The sequence below is a fragment of the Oryctolagus cuniculus genome, chromosome 18 (assembly GCF_051225735.1).
Source record: "Oryctolagus cuniculus isolate XC-2025 breed Fujian yellow rabbit chromosome 18, ASM5122573v1, whole genome shotgun sequence".
NCBI classification, from domain to species: Eukaryota; Metazoa; Chordata; class Mammalia; order Lagomorpha; family Leporidae; genus Oryctolagus; species Oryctolagus cuniculus.
Window position 1 is genome coordinate 72,324,914 of NC_142884.1, and position 13,339 is coordinate 72,338,252.

General features: G+C 42.2%; 1 long non-coding RNA gene across 8 annotated transcripts in view; it reads right to left on the reverse strand.

Moving 5' to 3' along the window:
- LOC149121028 (uncharacterized) overlaps positions 1-13,339 on the reverse strand; it is a 398,949-nt gene that overhangs the window by 175,812 nt on the left and 209,798 nt on the right. For all 8 annotated transcript variants that reach the window (XR_016225508.1, XR_016225502.1, XR_016225501.1 and 5 more), the window contains one exon: positions 8,119-8,242. This is a non-coding gene — a long non-coding RNA (uncharacterized LOC149121028). The remainder of the gene's footprint in view (positions 1-8,118; positions 8,243-13,339) is intronic.

The window sequence follows — 13,339 nt, forward strand, 5'->3', positions numbered from 1 at the left end:
TGAGACCTCTCTTAAATATTATGAAGCATTTTAATGGAAGAATATAGTATACAAGAAAGCAGATGGGCTTTCAGCATTACGCAAACCTTAACCTGCTTCCCAAATGCCACTGGCTATTTGAGTTTCTTTTGAATGAAAGTAAGAGTGTCACCACCTGAATAAAGGGTTTGATGAAATACGTATGACAAATCCTTAACAAGTGCCTGGTACCTGCAAAACTCTTAATAAATGTTAACTACTGTTCATTATACACAGTTGTTCGTATTTTTAATGAAAACCAGATTCTTAAAACAATGTCATTTTGCATGGCGGTGGGTTTCAAACCACCCAGTTGGTAAACATTTCACTCCAGCTGGAGCTCCCAAGTCGATAGAACAGAACAGATATGGCAAAGGTGCTTTTATCAGGCACTGTTCTGCTCCTGACAAGGACTTCAAACTACTCTTCATGAAAATTATCACTGTATTCAAACCTTTTCAGAATTGTCTCCTGATTTGAGAAATAACCAGTTTCAAGTATTTCAAATGAGAATCTGCTGACCAGGATGTTGAATTAGGAGACCAAGGTATGGGTCCAGACTGTGTTACTTGGTGACTGTGTACCTTCACTCAAGTGTGTGTGTGTGTGTGTGTGTGTTTAAACTTTTCTGGGCCTTTGTTGTCTCTTTTGCAAAACAGAAATGTAATAAATGAGATCTCAATAGCAAAAGACTTCACAAATTAAAGTATGGGTAAAATACGACTTATTTGTGGCGGGAACTTTACCATTTAAATGAGTATTGCTTACATCATGAGACTACGAGGGATATATGTGTCTGGACAGGTACGCCCTCACCCCTGCAGAAGGAGCTGGCAAGGCAAAGATGGCCTGTCAACTCTGAATGATTAGTTGTTACTAACTAAGGAACTATGTTAAAAAGGCATTCTGGGGTTTTATCTGGTTAAGTATGGTAGTGTTGAGATTGGTGGGTGATGTGTGCCAGGGCATGGGAGGAGACATTACTGTTCACGTATGATTTTCCATTTCAGAGATGGGGCCAGATGGCTTGAGAAAGTCATACTCCATGGGCATGGGGGTGAGGAGAAGCATTCTGATCAACCTACTGCCTTTCCCTCAGCAGAGCAAAGTGCCAGGCGGAAAGAAGGCAGGGAAAGTTGACATCTGATGCAAGAATTCTCCCTTCATTTCAAAGCAAGAGGCCCAGGTCCCCCAGCCATAGTCAGAAGCCACAGCAACAGGTCTAGGCAATGTTTCCTTCACACTGCCCCACACTGCTCTTTTCAAGGGGGATATTAAAGGGCCCACCGGGAGCCAGCCGAGCAACTCCGAAACCCATCAGCTCCCATGGCTCGGAAAACTTCCCTGGCCACCTTGCTGCCTGTGGAGATGCTGCAGCCATAGCAGCTAACACGCTCTGACACAAAGCAGTGAGCTCACTCACCCACAGGCCAGTGCTCCTTCCTGGGCTCTGCTGGCCTTCTCTGTGCCTTGTTTGGTTCCCTACACTGAGATGAAAATGTCACACATGTGACTCTGGGTGAAACGCTCCAAGCTTTCTAAAACACCTGCACTAAATACATGGGCCTGACCATGTTTATCTTTCGGTTTAGTTTCCTTATTTCACACAACCTTCAACAAGGTGTAAAGCAAGACGCTTGTTTGTAAAACAACCAAACCGGAGTGGCTCAGCTGTCTGGCTTCATTATTTCAAACCTGAGACTGACAATAAAAGACATAATATTTCAATAAAATAAAAGTATCGTCAGCAAGAAAAAGTATGATGACATACTGAGATGCAGCACTATGATAAACTAGTAAAAAAATTTTGACGAAAACCAGAAACACATAAGACTGCAATTTAATCTTTTTATTTGAAATATAAATATTGTTACTATCAAGCTTGACAGTATAGAAAATGTGTGCCCTGCAGCCTTCTGACAAAACAAAATTTATATTTAAAACTTCCTGAAATAATGCCTTTCATCCATAGGGTTTTGTCACATTGCAATGGCTCTGAGCCTGCTGTATGGCCCTGCACCTTTAATTATTTTATGCCTAGAAGACACATTTTAAATAGAAGAGGCGGGTTACAAGAGTTTTGACAGCTGAAGCTGATTAAAATACTGACAACATGCACTCTATAGAATTCCCTGAGGATTTTGTCAAAGACCCATAGGAAAGCAAAAGATGAGATTCAAAAAAATAAAAAAAAAACACAACAGCAATTTTTTTTTAACCCTACTAGCATGAAACATTCAGGCCAGGCTAGTGTCATTTGTTGCCTGGCCCTGTCAGAGAAACTTGCAACAAAAATTCCTTTTTTCAAGTATTTCAAGGCCACAGACTGGAAAACCGGTCAGCAAAGTGAGTTTCCTAATCTGTTCCCAGTTAACAAAGCACAGGGCCCCTTTCCAGGGCCAGCTGTTTCATTTCACTCGCCAAGGAGAAGACAAGCTAGATGGCTTGCTTATTTATTTATCAGTCTCTTTTACAAGGGTGTTACCAAGTCAGCTGGCTTCCTGGATCATGGCTGATCTAGTCCTCACTGTGTCTCATTAGGGAGTGTGACTTTTACAACCAGAAAATCCAGTCTCTACCCAGGCAATGCCTGCAATGCCCAGTATAGTGAGCTGAAAGCCACTGTGGTAAAAGAGCCAGAAATCTAAATGGTCTTGGAATAATGAAGGTCTCGTTATATCTGAGGCCTGAATTTTAGGGCTGGACTCCCACCTCCAAGTATTCATTCACTGCACTGATGTTGAAGGGGTACCGCTGGGTCCCCACCTTTGAGGAGGGCATTCATCTAAACACAACACAGGCTGCAGTGGTATTCACAGAGAAGATGAGGCCATTGTGTGGGGCTAACCGCATAGACACTCAGCGCATTGGCTTGGTCTCTGATTTGCCAAGGCTCAGAAAGGAAGCTTTGTATCACCTTTCAAGACATCGCCAACAGACTCAACGATCACACTTTGCAGAAAGTAGTGGATTCCTTCTGTGGATGCCACACATTGACCTCAGCCTGCGGCCTCTTAGCACTCACTGCTCAAGCTCATCTTGTCCTCCTGGTCTTTGAGCTGGCTCTTTCCTGTGCCTGAGATGTTCTTGACCTGATCATGACACACCCGAATCTCTCCCAATGTCGTCCAAATGTCAGTTCGAACATCACTGCATCATAGAGGCCCTTGTGACTCCATATAAAACACACCCAGATGTTCCCACATGCCTTGGGTTAAGTGATGATCTTTTTACATCATTTCATTGTTTATAGTTCTTACAATGCTTTGATAGTAGAATTTTTATTTTTCTCTTTTTAAATTTCCCCCCTCTTTTTCTTCCCCAGCAGAATTTAAGTTTCCTAAGATGACAACATTTGCCAATCTCATTCACTGAGATTTCCTGAGTGCCTAGAATATCTCTGGTACTATATGAGTGAGGGTTCCGCAAGAGAGGGATGTGAAGGTATAGGTATAGGAATGGATTTGGGTATGGGTATGGGTGTAGGTACAGGTACAAGCACAAGTACCAAAACAGGTAAAACAGTAGGATAGGTGTAGATATAAAGAAATAGATAAGTGACAGATTTAAGTATATGCGTGATAGATAGATAGATAGAAGTATATGCATCTACATCCCCATTAAGGTATTTGTTACAGGGAATTGGTCTCACACAATCGCGGCACTTGAGTAAGCCATCTCTGTAGTACTGTTATCTCCAGGTCTAAGTCTAAAGCTTCAAGTCCACAGGACAGGTAGTCATGAAGGAAGATGCACGGAAGTTCCAAGTACAATCTGGGACATCACAAGGCTGAGCTAAAACCCATTTTATTGTTGTCACCTCCAATCTTAGTGACAACGGTCTGCTGCAGAAACTGAACCATGTGCCAGAGCTAAACACATTCCTGGCTGAGGAGGTGGAGAATCTGAGGAATGATCAGAGAGACAGAGCCCTGGCAGACCCAGACACTGCCTCATGGTGCCACAGACAGTCAGTAGATCAGTCACAACATGTATGAGTTCCAAAGGAGCTGATGCTTGCCTGTCACCCTCTGCACGTACCAAGGACCTCCCTCTGCACCTCCCCCATCCAAAACCATAAACATGCAAGGAAGAGGATTCTGGGAAATGTAGTTTAGATTAGCTTAGTGCACACATCACAAAGCTATCAGTCATCCACAGGGCACTCAGCGCTCAATTAATGGAAAGAAAGAAATAACTAAGGAAGAGAGGGAGGGAGGAAAGAAGGAAAAGGAACACACAGTTCTCCATTCTGATTCTACATCTGATTTCCCCAAATTTCTTATTTTCCCCACATCTTTATGCCACCTCCTTCCAACTTTCCCAAAGTCCACTGTTCTCATACCCCTTCTCATTAATCCATCCTCATAAAAACATTCTAGAATGTCAGTGAGCATCATGGTTCACCTCTAAGACAGCTTTTGCATTGGACCTCAATGTTAGGGAAGGGAGAAGTGAGGGACTTCCAAAGCTGAGTCAGCAGACTATGGGGACTCACCACATGATGCCATCACTGAACACTGTCTACGCTGCTCAGTGCCAAGAATGCAGACGCTTGCTCTCCACATGCTAATGACAGACATACAATGAAAGCAATGCAAGAATAAGATCTTCAGCTAACGTCCAGCCTCTTTCCCCAGACAAGACCCTGCATAGGATATTCCAGACTTTTCAATGGTCCAGCCTGTGATGCAGACCATGATCACTTAACCCATAGATTCTATTGCTGTTCCCTACTTCCCACATACAATCACCAAAGATGCCATGCAGACTTAGGCTCCTTGGATCACCACCAGGGAAATACTTCTGCATTCCCCACATTAGTTTGTCTAGAGGCACAGATAGATCACCACAAGGAAATGCTCTAAAACATTGAAGAATAAATACCTGGGGCATTTATATAAAAACCAAATACCACCCAACTGGCTAACACTTCATTGTTCTCCAGGACCAACTCAAAGGAAATACCCGCACCTGGACTCATAATACCCTTCATATCCAGATATGATAGAGACTCCCACTATGCCTTGCCAATCTGTCATCCACTCATTATCATGTAATACAGATGACAGGGGAGTATGGCCAATGGACATTTGCAAGGTGCTAAGCTGTAAGCCACACACTTTTTTCAAGATTTTTATTTAATCCCTACAACTGCCCTGTGAGATGGACCTCATTGTCCCCAGTCAATTAAACAGAAATAGTCACGCTGGCATGCGGGACAAAGCCATGTGTCTCATGATGGTGGTGGGCTTTGTTTGCCTTCTGTGCTTAACAAAATTTCTGGCTGAACAGCAGACGTCCTGAAAGAGTTCAGTAAATAAAGAATGTGATGGCCCGGCGCCATGGCTCAATAGGCTAATCCTCCGCCTGCGGTGCCGGCACACCGGGTTCTAGTCCCAGTCGGGGTGCCGGATTCTGTCCCAGTTGCCCCTCTCCCAGGCCAGCTCTCTGCTGTGGCCCGGGAGTGCAGTGGAGGATGGCAGCGCCGGCCAAAACTATGGTTTTTTAATGTGAAATCTGGAATCTCTAAAACAGTACCAAGTAATGTGGAAGTCTGAGTCAGAAAGAGTTGGTACATTGAGTAGGGCCTGGAACATTTTGGGGGGCAAAGTGAACACCTGTTTGAATAAGAAGGTCTCTGTCAGGGCAGCTATCATGAAGGTATAGGTAACAAAACAGATTTGACGGCCGGTGCCGCGACTCACTAGGCTAATCCTCCACCTTGCGGCGCCGGCACACCGGGTTCTAGTCCCAGTCGGGGCGCCGGATTCTGTCCCGGTTGCCCCTCTTCCAGGCCAGCTCTCTGCTGTGGCCTGAGAGTGCAGTGGAGGATGGCCCAAGTGCTTGGGCCCTGCACCCCATGGGAGACCAGGATAAGTACTTTGCTCCTGCCATCGGATCCGCGCAGTGCGCTGGCCGCAGTGCGCTGGCCACAGCGCGCTGGCCGCGGTGGCCATTAGAGGGTGAACCAACAGCAAAGGAAGACCTTTCTCTCTGTCTCTCTCTCACACTGTCCACTCTGCCTGTCAAAAAAAAAAAAAAACAGATTTGACATCTCAAACTCACCTGGCTTAGCAAAAGACACATTGACATTGATTCCACCTTCCTAGCGGAATGGAGATACTTCCTTGTAATGGGATTTGTCTTATATTAGAGTCCAGGAAACCAACCCCTGATTCATAGCATCTAACACATTTTCCAGTTGGTTCATTTCACCCTTGTACAGGATCAGTCTTGTCTCCATTTCAGAGATACTGAGTTGAAGAAGTTCAATGTTTACAGGTTTATCAGGGAGCTACTGAGTCAGAAATGAACTGTATGCTACTCTGTTACTCTGTTACAAAACCTGGGTACTTATCCCTGCAGAGATTTACCTCAAAGACTCTACACACAATATCTAAGCAGCCTAGCCCATAACCGTTAAAGGAAATAAGCACCAGACCCCAAATCTCCTCACCAGTGGCCCTAGGGTAAGAGACAATGTTTCCCCTTCTTTGCATTCCCCATGGGCTAGGAGGAGAAAAAAATCAGTCTTTGCTACTTTATGTACAATCAGGCTTCTGCAGCTCACTCAATGGACCAAGGACTCAGACAGGCAATGCGACCACTATATTCCTGAGACTGATCTGGCTGAGCACCAAGTGTGTGCTTGAGCTTTGCAGGGTGCCTTCTGCTGTTGCTGGGCACTTGCATGGTTTTCAGACCTGGGCCCTTACAAAGACTGCCCCTACGACCATCGCAGCACTACAAGTCACAGCAAGCATATGCCCACATTTCTGTTGGTTATATATATATTCTTTAGATGTTGTTGCACCAGAAATTTTGCATGCCTATGCCACAGACACTTGTTCATTTATTGATAAAATGAGTGCCTTTTGTCCCAGGCTAGGTGACCCTTCACCAGAACTCCCAGAGGCTCAAATAGTAAATCATGGACCTAAATCACAAGGGAGAAGAAGTAGAGGGGATGTTCCGAAAGGCACAGCTTTACAAACTAATGAGGAGGTAAGCAGGATTCAGGGAAAACAAACTTCTAACCCGGGTCAGAAAACCAGCTCAGTATTACTTTATTGTGCTTTGATTAACACTTAATATCATTCTGAATTGTCCCCATTAAACTATCCCTCTATGTCTCCTCTGCGTAATGTCTTAAATAGAAATAAACTGCAACATTAGCTCACAACATCACATCCTGTGAATTTTAAACACCACAACTTGGTGGAAATAAAGCTTTATTAGGAGTGGAGTTATAAATCTGCACTGGACAAAGCTGCAGATATTTTTGGAAAGTACTGGTTATTTGAGCTACTAAAAGAAAAATCAGGGTCTTTGAATTCTCTGAGCTGTTGTGCTTTTCACTGATGCCACTGCTAATAACTCAGAGCCAAGTCTATGACACAAAGCAAGGGTATTGTAGAGCTTGACTGCAGAAAGTTAGGATGTGGGGGAGGTTGACAGGGTGAAGCTTTATTAAGCTGAACTTAAAGTTGACCACAGGAGGGAAAACAAAGAGGGTCCCAGTCAGATGCAGAAGATAAATCTGGAGAAACCAACTCCTTGCCTTATGCTATAGCCAATCTTTGGAATTCCTACTTAGGAATTCCTACTTTGGACCACTGAATATTCTCGGTTAAGGACCGTATGATTCATTCCCAGTAGGTAGTTTAATATATCAAAATAAAAAAGAACACAGAACTCAGAGTCCTGGCTTTAATTCCTGAGCTTGGATACATTTCTTGACTTTTATAAACAGGGTTATAACCTGCAGTTGCACAGGTTACTCACTGCAAAAAGTTACCCACCTGAGATCCTGCGTGTGCCCACTTGACAAGTTGTGGAACTAGGTCTACTACGGGTTTCATTTGAACAAACTCACTATCTAAGCTTATGTCAGCCTGACTCAGCACAGTTTCCCCACCAGTAAAAAAAGATATCACAAATTGTACAGAATTCCTATGGGAATTTTTAAAAGGTCATAAAAGAAAAGGGTACAACACACTTCCTGATATTACACCTGTTTGTTCACCATATTTTTGCCTTTCTTAATGTGATCTGAGAACAGAATGTATCCACAAAGTATCAGGCTTGATCTCCTACCTTGAAAAGTCTCCTCCTGCCTTTAGTTGATGATCAAGTTTCTTGGAAGAACTTCGGACAGATATCTGATGCCAGGCGGCTGGGCTTATGTGCACGGGAAAAGACAATGCCAACTTGTTGTGCCCTGTGAAAATAAAGCAAGGGTCAAGTTTCCTTTAGCCTTTGCCTAGTTTAATACCCAACTATCCCACATTTACTTTTGTAGTTGCTCGTCATTTAAAAGACACTGAGTGCCTGATACATGCAGTCCTTGTCCTGATCCAAACAGTGTCAATCATAAGAAAAGGCACCTACTTTTGTGGGAAGCTTAAAATGTGAAGGAAGGAGTGAGTGTTTTGGTCAATGGTTAAAGTAACTCCTTGGGACACAAATGTCTCAAATAAAAGTGCCCAATTCTAGTCCAGGCTCCCTTTCTGATTCAGCTTTCCAGTAATGTGCATCCAGGGAGGCAGTAGAGATGGTTGAAGTACTTTGGGTCCCTGCCACCTACATGGGAGACCAGGATTGAGTTCCAGGCTCTTAGCTTTGACCTGGTTCAGCCACAGCTGTTGCAGGCATTTGGGGAATGAAGCAATAGATGGAAGATCTCGGTCGTTTAAATAAAAGTGAAAATAAATAATTGCTTTTAATTTGAAGGAAGCTTTTCTCTTTTCAGATCCATTATAAAAGTGACCTTTGTTTAGGTTTTCATTTTGCTCTTAAAAGCAATATAGTGAATGTTACAGGACTTTGAGGAACTGGGAAAAATAATAATCACATAGTTCATTATCATCTCATATCTGTGGACTTTATGTTGGCTGGTCTATGAGAGTGTATAAAAAGTTCATGTAAAATGTATATTATGAAAAACCTATGCACAGATTTCAAAATTCTGCACCAGAAAGACTTTTCTTTTGTTTTCTACCTTTTAACGCACCCTTGGATGACAGTATTTAACAATGAAGATTCATGTAGATTTAAAACCCAAATCATAACTGGTCATCATTGAAGGCAGCTTTGTGGTCCTACTGACAGAGAGATGATGCTTTAAAATAAGAACTATGTCTGGCTCTCACTAAAAGAATAATCTGACTGTTTTAGGTCAACTTCTATTCAGTGGACTGGTTCCCAAATATTCAACCTGATCCAGTTACAATTGCTGAACCATTACAACCACTGATGATAAGATAACTATATCAGCTCAACTATTCAAGCTACTGATCTATTTTGTGCCACTTGACAGTTGGACTAACTAATGTGATTAAAATGTGGTTGAGTTAGTGGCAGCATGGAGATACCATCTATGATTGAACAAAGAGGAAAGAACTACAGAATGTGGCTTTGTAAGACAGGAAAAAAGACTGACGATGCCTGAGGCTTGAGTCTGGGCCCAAGCTTTGCTTTATATCAGCAGATCATCTGCCCACGGGACAATTCACTAGACCAATAGGGGAGTCCCCAAGGGTGTATCACACAGAGGTGACACTACCAGCTCAATCTGGAATGACTCCACACTGAAACAGGAAAGGTAATCAAAATCTAGGAAATGGAGCAAAAATTCAAAAGCAGAAATATAGAAATTCAATGCATTTAGTTGCAGACATTAGGCAAAAGATGGCCTGGAGATTTTTTTCTTTTTAACAGTTCTGTAGGATTTGCAGGGATTTGTTTTTTTAACATCAGATTTCATTATGTATTTGACTATATTGGTTTTTAGGCTCATTCAGTGTAGATTTTTCTTTTTACCCTCCCACTTCTATGCTCACTGCTTTTCCCATTTAGAATTTATGAGACATAAGGGCCTAGAGAAAGCATCAGATACCAACAGATCAAAGGGGTGTTATTTTAAGTGGGTGTTTAGTGTAGTAGTTAAGATGCTCAAGTCCCACATCAGAGTGCTAGGATTCTAGTCTTCTGACTTCAGCCTCCTACTAACATAGGCAGACAGGCACCGATGATGGCCCAAGTTACTGGGCTCCTTGCCACCCACACAGGAGACCTGGATTTCATTCCCAGCTCCTGGCTGTGGTTCCAGCACAGCCCAAATCATTGAGTGCACTTAGAGAATGCAACAGTAGATAGGAGTTCGTTCTCTCTCTCTCTCTGTTTGCTTCAAATAATTTTTTTTTAACAGGCAGAGTGGACAGTGAGAAAGAGAGAGACATAGAGAAAGGTCTTCCTTTTGCTGTTGGTTCACCCTCCAATGGCCGCTGCAGCCGGTGCACTGCAGCCAGCGCACCATGCTGATCCGAAGGCAGGAGCCAGGTGCTTCTCCTGGTCTCCCATGGGGTGCAGGGCCCAAGCACTTGGGCCATCCTCCACTGCACTCCCTGGCCATAGCAGAGAGCTGGCCTGGAAGAGGGGCAACCGGGACAGAATCCAGCGCCCTGACCGGGGCTAGAACCCAGTGTGCCGGCACCGCTAGGTGGAGGATTAGCCTATTGAGCTGCGGTGCCAGCCTCAAATAATTTTTTTAAAATGTAGAAGAAGGGATTTTTTCCAACTGTAATTTTGCATGGTTGCATGTCTATTTATAATGTCTGTCCTGAGATTGGGTTTGTGATAGTCCATAACTGATGGAGAAGATTTTGGACTGGAAAGTTTAAAAAGAATGAAATAATACATAAAATAAACAGTATTTTAAGAATAAATAATACAACAAACAAAAAACAAAATAAACAGTATAAAGTAACACCAACAAAATTGGTGTATGTGAATGTGATAGTAACAGAAAATCATCACCATCAAAATAAACAAGGTCAGTGAAAGCAGACACATTTGTGTTTTGACAGTCAATATGTATTTTCACTCAAGTCAGTCTTACAACATTTAAATGCCTGGATGAATTGAAGAATTCCAAAGTTCAGAAATTATTTCCACATGAGAAGCAAAAATATAAACTCGTAAAGCAGATTACCTTCTACAGAGTAAAACTGCTAGTTTCACTCAAGGTAGCACAAAGACTTTATTTGTAATATTTTATTATTATAATTTGCAATGATATTTATTTAGGAAACACATTTGTAATTAAAAATAAATTGTTAAATGAAATTAGTGCTGCACTCATTTTCTGTTGTTTTTTGTGTTTTTCATTTTAAGGTATACAAATTCCAGGTATTTCCTATGTACAGATTCAGAAGCACAGTGATACTTCCTACTCTACCTTCCCTCCAACCCACAATCCCATCCTCCTGCCTCGCCTATTCCCATTATTAATTTTTACAAAAATCTATTTTCAGTTAACTTCATACTCACAAGATTAACCCAACAATAAGCAAAGAGTCAAACAAGTAGTATGAAGAAAAAAAAAAAAACCACTGCTCCTCAATGGTCAAGATAAGAGCTGTCAAAAATCCATATCAGATTTCAGGACATACTACAGGGAAGTTGTTATCAAAACAGCATGGTACTGGTACAGAAACAGATGGATAGACCAATGGAACACAATAGAAACACCAAAAATCAATCCAAACATCTACAGCCAACTTATATTTGATCAAGGATCTAAAACTAATTCCTGGAGCAAGGACAGTCTATTCAATAAATGGTGCTGGGAAAACTGGATTTCCACGTGGAGAAGCATGAAGCAAGACCCCTACCTTACACCTTACACAAAAATCCACTCAACATGGATTAAAGACTTAAATCTATGAACCGACACCATCAAGTTATTAGAGAAAATTGGAGAAACCCTTCAAGATATAGGTACTGGTAAAGACTTCTTGGAAAAGACCCCAGAAGCACAGGCAGTCAAAGCCAAAATTAACATTTGGGATTGCATCAAAATGAGACGTTTCTGTATGCAAAAGAAACAGTCAGGAAAGTAAAGAGGCAACCGACAGAATGGGAAAAAATATTTGCCAACTATGCAACAGATAAAGGGTTGATAACCAGAATCTACAAAGATATCAAGAAACTCCACAAGATCAAAGCAAACAACCCACTTCAGAGATGGGCCAAGGACCTCAATAGACATTTTTCAAAGGAGGAAACCCCAATGGCCATCAGACACATGAAAAAATGTTCAGGACCACTAGTAATCAGGGAAATGCAAATCAAAACCACAATGAGGTTTCACCTCACCCCAGTTAGAATGGCTCACCTTCAGAAATCTACCAACAATAGATGCTGGAGAGGATGTGGGGAAAAAGGGACACTAACCCAATGTTGGTGGGAATGCAAACTGGTTAAGCCACTTTGGAAGTCAGTCTGGAGATTCCTCAGAAACCTGAATATAACCCTACCATACAACCCAGCCATCCCACTCCTTGGAATTTACCCAGAGGAAATTAAATTGGCAAGCAAAAAAGCTGTCTGCATCTTAATGCCTACTGCAGCTCAATTCACAATAGCTAACACCTGGAACCAACCCAAATGCCCATCAACAGTAGACTGGATAAAGAAATTATGGGACATGTACTCTATAGAATACTATACAGAAGTCAAAAACAATGAAATCCAGTCATTTGCAACAAAATGGAGGAATCTAGAAAACATCATGCTGAGTGAAATAAGCCAGTCCCAAAGGGACAAATATCATATGTTCTCCCTGATCAGTGACAACTAACTGAGCACCAAAGGGGAAACCTGTTGAAGTGAAATGGACACTATGAGAAACAGTGACTTGATCAGCCCTTGTCCTGACTGTTGATGTACAACTTAATACTTTATCCCTTTTAGTATTTTTTTTCTACTTAATACTATTGGTGAACTCTGTAATTAAAACACAGTTATTCTTAGGTGTTTAAATTTAACTGAAAAGTGATCCCTGTTAAATATAAGGGAATAAGAGAGGGAGGAGACATACAATTTGGGACACGCTCAATCGGATTTGCCCCAAATGGTGGAGTTAGAAACGTGCCAGGGGATTCCAATACAATCCCATCAAGGTGGTATGTACCAATGCCATCTCACTAGTCCAAGTGATCAATTTCAGTTCACAACTGATCACAATGATAGGTTTAAGAGTCAAAGGGATCACACAAACAAGTCTAGTGCCTGCTAATACTAACTGATTGAATAAAAAAGGGAGAGAACGATCCAACATGGGAAGCGGGATACACAGCAGACTCACAGAATGGCAGATGTCCTAAACAGCACTCTTGCCTCAGAATCAGCTCTTAAGGCAGTCAGATCTGGCTGAAGAGCCCATGAGAGTATTACAGGCATGGAAAGCCAAAACACTCTGGGAAAAAAAAAAAGGACCTAAATGAAAGATCTCTGCCAGTAAGATCCCAGTGGA